Genomic DNA, 9,339 nt, shown 5'->3' with positions numbered 1-9,339 from the left:
CTTTGATGATTTAGCAAGAAAGGGTTAATTAATTCACTCAATAGCTTGAAGGTTTCTAAATTGAACTCGTATTCAATCTGAACTGGTTGATGTAAGACTGTTTGACAAGCCAAACCGAGGTATCATTACTCTCGACATTAGCTGGGCAATAAACCCGAGACCTTACTGAGGAATAAAGATAAAAGGGGTTAAGGATTCTTTTGGTTCCTTGGCATATATTTTGTCAGGATACTTAAACCTTCTATAAAAGGGTAGCTTTTGCAGATATATCCTTCAACATAACAATCAGTGTCTGAATATCAAAGGGTTCCCTTCAAAACTGACTTAATACATTAATGATGAAGTATAATACAAAAAATGAGTTCACAAGTGTCCGAGCTAATGATCAACAAGCAATTATTCAATGCTGGTAAATTCAAGTGTTTCTCACACAGACCAGCAGATTGTCATCTAATATCTGTAATCCTTTGAATTACTGTTTGGCTCTTTGTATATCTATTTTCTCCTCCCCTCTCTTCCTGTAAGTACCTGGGATCATTATTAATCTTCCTGATAAACTACACTAACAGGATTGTACACAAATTAGCTGAGCAGTTATGCCTGTATCTCCTGGCTAATAATATGCACAGTCTGCTACACTACATAGTATGGAAACTCAACTGTCAAAGCTCACATTCTGAAAATAAATTTGAGCAAATTTGGTGGTTTGAAATAAATATAATTTTGTACAAAAATAATGTACTTCCTTCACTGATATCCCTCCCCCTACACATGTTTGGGTCTCATATTATAAATAGGGTTGATTTTTGATGTGATTTAGTCAATGATTAAACCAAAGATTAGAAGTATTCCCTCATCTTCTGTCCATAATACTCCTTGAAGACATTAAATATCGAATGGTGCATAGCAAAGAGTGATTATGTAGCTGTTAACTAATCAAAAGGGCCAAGTAAATCGTGCATTATGAAACAAAACTATAAATATTGTTGAACCCCACGATAAAATTACAATGTTGAATTCCATTCCTATTATTCATATTACATGCTGCACATTTTTCTTCTTTATAATTTTTTGCCCATGGTCCAGTTCCGATAAGATGTGAACAGATGTGCTATTAGAGCAATTTTTTAACAATATTAACATCTCTGTGCATTATAAATGACAAATCTAAAATTCATAGAATGATACAGCACAGAAGGAGGCCACTATGACCAAGTTTGAGAAGCTCAATATCAACAAAGAGGCGGACATAGAAACATAGGGCTAGTCTTTCCACTTCACATCGCCCATCTATGGCCCATATATGGCCCAAGACGGACCTCTATTGCCCATTTTGAGCAAAAAGTGGAAACTAGGCCCAAAATATTGCCCGAAAAACAGGTGGCTAAGTTTCCACTTTGATCGCCGATAAGATCACTGTAATTATAGCCCACCCAAGGCCCATCCCAAGTTTCAGCACCTAGCATGCACTTTGCTCGGCAGATGTAAGGCCCAAAAGAGTGCTGAGAAATAGTTGCTTTTTCTGGGCCTAAGAGAATGAAAATGGGCACTACGGACACCATTTTGACTTCAGAGGAAGGGTGGAGCATTAGTTGTGAGTTAGTTGTACTCAGAATATTGGGACAGGGAATATAAATAGGTATTATTACATTATTTTTGGTAAATATTGAATTCATTAAATAGCTTTTACAGGGAAGTTGTTACTAAAGTACTTGTCTATTAAAAGAATAAACAAATATGGATTATCAACTGTATAGTTGCTAACTAATGTAACGAAGAGAGAAGACACACACAATTTATTGAATCAAAGATCATTTTTTTTATTAACAAATATGAGAAAAAAAGTTGATAAACTATCCCTCCAACCCCCTATCCCCACCCTCCGCACCAACACATCCTTCCCTCAAAATCTTAACAATTAACAATGAACAATTAACAAATAACAACTAACAAAAACAAGAACAAGAACAATAGAACAAGTGAACAAACTTTGTGAAAAAACTCCCCCCTCCCTACCTGAGGACACGTTTCCCTCCAGGTCCAGTCCTACCCTGTGTTCGTAACCCACCCGCCCGTTTTGGTCTACGCAGACCGACACCAAGATGTTGTGCAGAGTGGGACGGCAAGACTTCCTGCTGTGGTGGAGGTGATGGAGCGGAAGCGGAACCTGAAGCTCCACTTCCGAGGCAGGAGGAACTGTGTCCTCCGTACTCATATGCATGCTCGGGGTCTCGCTGCAAGCAGACACGACACCTTGGGTTACAGCGCCGTGTCCAGCCAGCAACGCATGCCATAGGGCATTGGTTGCGGCTGTCTGCTGCCGAATGGCCTCCAACGTCTCCCTTGCAATCTGTGCTTGCTCGGAAGACCAGTTGGAGAAGTTCATGCAGAACTCACTCCAGGATATTGGAAACTGGCTACGGAGAACTGGCTTCAGTTCGCAGAGAATCCCGGGAAACCCTGGATAAGGTCACGACCAATCACGACCGTCTCCCTGCACAGGGATATTAAGCTCTCTGTCTAGCCCTTCATGGTCAGCGATTGCTCACCATGCTGACTGGACCTCCGCGGGGTCGGCATTTGCAAAATGACACGCCTTGGCGTCGCCACCTGCACACCGCTTGGTCCCGGTGCCTCTTCCATCTTAATCGAGATGGCCGCAGGTTGGTCCCCCCCCACAAAAAAAATTTCATCCTCCTCCTCCTGCTCCACCTCCTTCTCAAGTAAACTGAAGGAGTGCATTGGCACGTCCTCCTCCTCCTCCGTCTCTTCCTCCTGCGAGCTGTTGGAGTGGTCTATATTTGCGGATGTCCCCGCTACCTCGCTTTGCTCAACGGACACTTCACCTTAGAAAGATGAATGAAATTTCTAAACAACTCATAACAATACATATCAATATATATCAATATTTCAATATCAATATCAATATTTCAATATTTCAATAACCCAAAACATTGCAATACTTTTCAAAACCTCATATGCACAAGGGTTCATCAGGGTTAACATGGCCTCATTCGTAGATCAAGACTACATCGAAATTATTTAATTATAATTGCATAACATTACATGCATAACTATGACATTTTTCGTATTTTATTTAGTAATTTTTGACACATTGCACAATTCCCATTATTCACGAGACTGAAGGGTGGGCTCGGCCATGCCACGGGTCATGACCGAACGGCTTTCAGGCCCCACCAAGGCCACCGCAAGCTCCTCGTATGGAGTGAGAATGTGTACCAACGCGGAGCCACCACCCATCCTCCTTTGCTCCGCGCAGTTGATACTTAGCTTTTTCTGTAAATGAAAATTTAACATTGCACGGCATAAGCTGATGTACTTGACAATAAACATTGAAGACTGACACATTTAAATGTTCAATTATTACATAACATTGTAGTGCATATGAATAATTTTTAATACTGTAAGATTCAACTTAGTATTAGGGAGAATAAATGTAATTTTTAATTTAATTATTTTATATTATACATAAATGACATTGAGGATTCTAATTACAATTTATAAACATTAAGTAAATAATACATAATAATAATTTATAAACATCAAGTAAATAATATATATGTGTGATTTTAAATATAACTTTTAAATATGTTTTAAATATAGAATATATAATCCAACTAACTCTGGCAGCTGCCAGCAGGCTGTTCCATCTCTTGCGGCACTGGTCAGCCGTCCGCACCTCATTCGATGCCGATGTAACGATATCGGCAATCTCCAGCCAAATTCGCCTATATGCATGGGGTGGAGGTTTCCCATGCCCACACCGTGTCAAGTCGTCCCACCTCGTTGATATCACATTAACAAGGGCCTTGTTGGCCTCCTCACTAAAAGCTTTTGCCCTTCGCCTCTCCATCTCCCTTTGCTTTTGTGCTTGCATTGGCATCGACATAGATGAAATATAATAGAAAATAGATAGCCAATAGAAAAAGGATAATACCTTCTATACTAGCTATTATTAGCTATTACTTCAATCAAATTTATTAAATAAATTTAATAGATTTGTCAAACTTTACTGGATATTTTCCTCACTGCTTCTCTCCTTCACTCTCTCCCGCTCTCTCTGACCCTCCCTGTGCTTCTGAGCATGTGCGATGACCCATGAACTTTCCAAACGCGGCAAAAAAAATCAACCCCAAAAAAATCCCACACATGCGCACAATAGCATTGCTAGGGAAGCTTTTTTTTTCAATGACTTCCGTTTGACTTCCACTTTTTTTGGGCGATCGTGAGATCACCATAAAATCACAATTGCCCATAGCATTGCCGGGGTAAGGCCGAGTGGAAAATCGCAAAAAAAAATGGGCCTTGTGTCGGCAATCTGCAAGGGCGAGACGTCCCACATCACTGCAACAAGGCCCATTTTTTGGGGCCTTAGCCACCTAGTGGAAAGTCTAGCCCATAGAAACAGAGAAAATAGGTGCAAGAGTAGGCCATTCGGCCCTTCGAGCCTGCACCACCATTCAATAAAATCATGGCTGATCATTCACCTCAGTACTCCTTTCCTGCTTTCTCTCCATACCTCTTGATCCTTTAGCCGTAAGGGCCATATCCAATTTCCAATATATCCAACGAACTGACATCAACAACTTTCTGTGGTAGAGAATTCCACAGGTTAACAACTCTCTGAGTGAAGAAGTTTCTCTTCATCTCGGTTCTAAATGGCTTACCCCTTATCCTTAGACTATGCCCCCTGGTTCTGGACTTCCCCAACATCAGGAACATTCTTCCTGCATCTAACCTGGCCAGTCCCGTCAGAATTTTATATGTTTCTATGAGATCCCCTCTCATCCTTCTAGACTCCAGTGAATACAGGCCCAATCGATCCAGTTTCTCCTCATATGTCAGTCCTGCCATCCCAGGAATCAGTCTGGTGAACCTTCGCTGCACTCCCTCAATAGCAAGAATGTCCTTCCTCAGATTAGGAGACCAAAACTGAACACAATATTCCAGGTGAGGCCTCACCAAGACCCTGTACAACTGCAATAAGACCTCCCTGCTCCTATACTCAGATCCCCTAGCTATGAAGGCCAACCTACCATTTGCCTTCTTTACCGCCTGCTGTACCTACATGCCAACTTTCAATGACTGATGTACCATGACACCCAGGTCTCGTTGCACCTCCCTTTTTCCTAATCTGCTGCCATTCAGATAATATTCTGCCTTTGTGTTTTTGCCACCAAAGTGGATAACCTCACATTTATCCACATTATACTGCATCTGCCATGCATTTTCCCACTCACCTAACCTGTCCAAGTCACCCTGCAGCCTCTTAGCATCCTCCTCACAGCTCACACCGCCACCCTGCTTAGTGTCATCAAACTTGGAGATATTACACTCAATTCCTTCATCTAAATCATTGATGTATATTGTAAATAGCTGGGGTCCCAGCACTGAGCCCTGCTCCACCCCACGAGTCACTGCCTGCCATTCTGAAAAGGACCCGTTTATCCCAACTCTCTGCTTCTTGTCTGCCAACCAGTTCCCTATCCACGTCAGTACATTACCCCCAATACCATGTGCTTTAATTTTGTTTTAATTTTGCACACCAATAGATGTCCTAAAAGACAAACATGAGTGTTTTAAAGTTGACAGCGGTAAGTAATGGGCAGAATTGCATTCTTGCCAAGTCAAAAGGGGTAGACCCCTAGTTGCCATAAATATCAGACTCAGTTCTCGTTTTGCTTGATCCACGCTGAGACTTTCACCTTTTTTATTTTTAAGTATCAGCCTCATGATTTTTAAAGGAGCACTATACATCGTGTTATTACATTTTTTTAATGGATTGTGTTATTTCATTTTGCCATTTCTATTCTTAACAATTACTTCCAATGTTATTTTGTCAGTCAAGGATGCAATCACTCCTGTTACATAAGAACATAAGAAATAGGAACAGGAGTAGGCCATTTGGCACCTCGAGCCCGCTCCGCCATTCAATAAGATCATGGCTGATCTGATCTTGGCCTCAACACTTTCCTGCCCAGTTCCCATAACCCTTGATTCCCCTATTGTTCACAAATATTTATATTCTAGATTCCCTCACAAGGGGAAACATCCTCTCTGCATCTACCCTGTCCAGCCCCCTCAGAATCATATACGTTTCAATAAGATCACCTCTCATTCTTCTAAATTCCAATGAGTATAGACCCAACCTGCTCAACATTTCTTCATAAGACAATCCCTTCATCGCAGGAATCAACCTCGTGAACCTTCTCTGAACTGCTTCCAATGCAAGTATATCCCTTCTTAAATAATGAGACCAAAACTGTACGCAGTACTCCAGGTGTGGTCTCACCAATGCCCTGTACAGCTTTTTCTGTCGGTACCCTTTCTGTGGCTGGGTGGCAAGGTATCCTCTGGTTCTACTGTTTTGGACAATGTGAAATAGCTTGTCACGGTCTACATTATCTAGTATCCTTTGGAATCTTAAAAGCAGCAATCCTATCACATCTCAACCGTCTCTTTTTCTAATGATAATATGCCCAATTTACATAATCACTCCTCATAATCCAATCTCTCCGTGACCTCAATCATTTAGGTGCTTCTGTATCGCTTCTGTATCCTTTCAATAGCTGCAATACCCTTTCAGTAATGTGGTGACCTGACTGTACAGAGTATTCTAAGTGCACCAATGATTTATAAAGCGCAGGAGTACCTCACTATTTCGGCTCAATATTAACCTTTTAATGTATCCCAACATCTGAATTGCTTTAAAAACAGAGAATGCTGGAAATCTCAGCGGGTCAGGCAGCATCTGTGGAGAGAAACAGAGTTAATGTTTCGGGTCGACGACCCTTCGTCAGAACCCGCTGAGATTTCCAGCATTCTCTATTTTTATTTCAGATTCCAGCATCCGCAGAATTTTGCTTTTGTATCTGATTTGCTTTTCTCACTGCCACCGAGCTTTCTCGCGAGAGCCTCAATTATTCTCAGAAAAACTGTTGCAGGTATTTGTGACTTCATCATTTCAGATTTAGATGTGTGATTGGTTGATTTAAAAAAAAAAATTCTTATTACTGTAACTTTATTGATTGCCAAACTAAAGTAATATGAAGCAACTGCTTGAAGATGCTGCCATCTGGTGTAGCTTTATTGGAACTATCTTTTACAAATAGCTCATATAATACTGTCCTATAAATCTATATATACATACTTGCATCATCCCAAACACATTTTGTTGCAATATGCCTACTGCAGCTATGTCAATATCCTAATAAGCAAAAAGTAAAGTATGGACCCAAAAGAGGCCACTTAGCCCATAAATCCACTCCCTACAGCAGGCCACGTTTGTATGCTCCACTATAGTACAACAGTTCATCACAATAAAGATCACTATCTCCTAGACAAATGCTTCACATAGAGACTTTTGCATATGCCATAAATATAATGAAAATAAACACAACGTTATAAAATAAAAATTCAAAACAGTAGAAATGCTGTAATAGATGGCAAGAAAACTGCAGCTAAAAGTACAGGAAAGCCTATCTAGCCACTGATTCCCAACTTAAAAATAACCTTTTGTTAGCTCATCAGCAGCTCATTCAAATGAACAATGCTTAGATAAGTTCCAACACTCAATCTAACCCCACTATCCCTCTGCTTCAGAAAGCCAGAGTCATGTGCCATACTGTTGTGTATAAGGCTGAATTAATAAACATATTTGATGAAAATACTTCTGAAATCCGAGGTTAGGTAACTAATGTTTTATGGAAGTGCAACAACTTAGTTCACCAAATCAACATCAGAAACTCAAAAATTCAAACATTAATGGCTGGACCTCAGAAAATGTATTGGCTTGATGTCATAGAGGCTGAGGTTCTTAAAACCAAGGGCTAGATTTTCCACTTCATATCACCCAGTTATGGCCCATATATGGCCCAAAAACGGACCTCTATTGGCCATTTTGAGCAAAAAGTGGAAACTAGGCCCAAACTGTCGCCCGAAAAACAGGTGCCTAAGTTTCCACTTTGATTGCCGAGAAGATCGCCGAAATTATAGCCCACACAAGGCCCATCCCAAGTTTCAGCACCTAGCATGCTCTTTGCTGAGCCGATGTAAGGCCCAAAAGAGTGCTGAGAAATAGTTGCTTTTTCTGGGCCAAAGAGAAAGAAAATGGGCATTACGGACGCCATTTTGACTTCAATGGAAGGGTAGAGGATTAGTTGTGATTTAATTAGAGAGCTAGTTGTACTCAGAATATTGAGACAGGGAACATAAATAGGTATTATTACGTTATTTTTATTAAATAGGTTTTATATAGTATAATTTAGTGAGAGCTGTAAGTTTTCATATAGTTATCATGAGGTTTGGTTTTATATAATTAGGTTTTATATAATAGAATTTAATGAGGATGAGAGCTGTAATTTTTCATATAGATATTATAACATTATTTTTATTAAATAGGTTTTATATAGCATAATTTACTGAGAGCTGTGTTTCCATATAGTTATCATTACATTTGGTTTTATATAATTAGGTTTTATATAATAGAATTTAATGAAGATCAGAGCTGTAATTTTTCATATAGGTATTATTACGTTGTTTTTAATAGGTTTTATATAGGTTTTTAGTGAATAGGTTTTATATAACAGAATTCATTAGGTGTTACTAAAGTATTCATATATTAATATAATGCTCAGATATGGAATAACATCTGTACAGTTGAAAACTAACTAAGAGAGAAGACACACACACTTTATTGAATTAAATACATTTTTTTTTATTAACAACACAAATAAAAATGGAAAAACTATCCCTCCAACCCCCCGCCCCCCGCACGAACCCACCCTTCCCTCAAATACAAAATATTACAATTAACAATTAACCAATAACAGCAAACAAAGCTAGCAAAACAGGAACAAGAACAATTGAACAAGTGAACAAACTGAAAAAACGCCCCCCTCCCTACCTGCGGCCACATTTCCCTCCAGGTCCAGTCCCACCCCGTGTTCACACCCCACCCGCCAATTTTGGTCTACGTAGACCGACACCAAGACATTGTGTAGAGTGGGACGGCAAGACTTCCTGCCATGGTAGAGGTGACTGAGTGGAAGCAGAAGCCTGAGGCTCCACTTCCGAGTCAGGAGGAACTGTGTCCTCCGTACTCGCTTGCGTGCTAGGGGTCTCACTGCGAGCAGACACGACACCTTGGGGTGCAGCGCCATGTCCAGCCAGCAACCCATGCCTTAGGGCATTGGTTGCGGCTGTCTGCTGCCTAATAGCCTCCAAGGTCTCCCTTGCAGTCTGTGACTGCTCAGAAGACCAGTTGGAGAAGTTTGTGCAGAACTCGCTCCAGGATGCTGGAAACTGGCTCCAGTTCGC

This window comes from Pristiophorus japonicus, chromosome 4 (genome assembly GCF_044704955.1).
Source record: "Pristiophorus japonicus isolate sPriJap1 chromosome 4, sPriJap1.hap1, whole genome shotgun sequence".
Classification (NCBI taxonomy): Eukaryota; Metazoa; Chordata; class Chondrichthyes; family Pristiophoridae; genus Pristiophorus; species Pristiophorus japonicus.
This window is presented reverse-complemented; position numbering follows the sequence as displayed.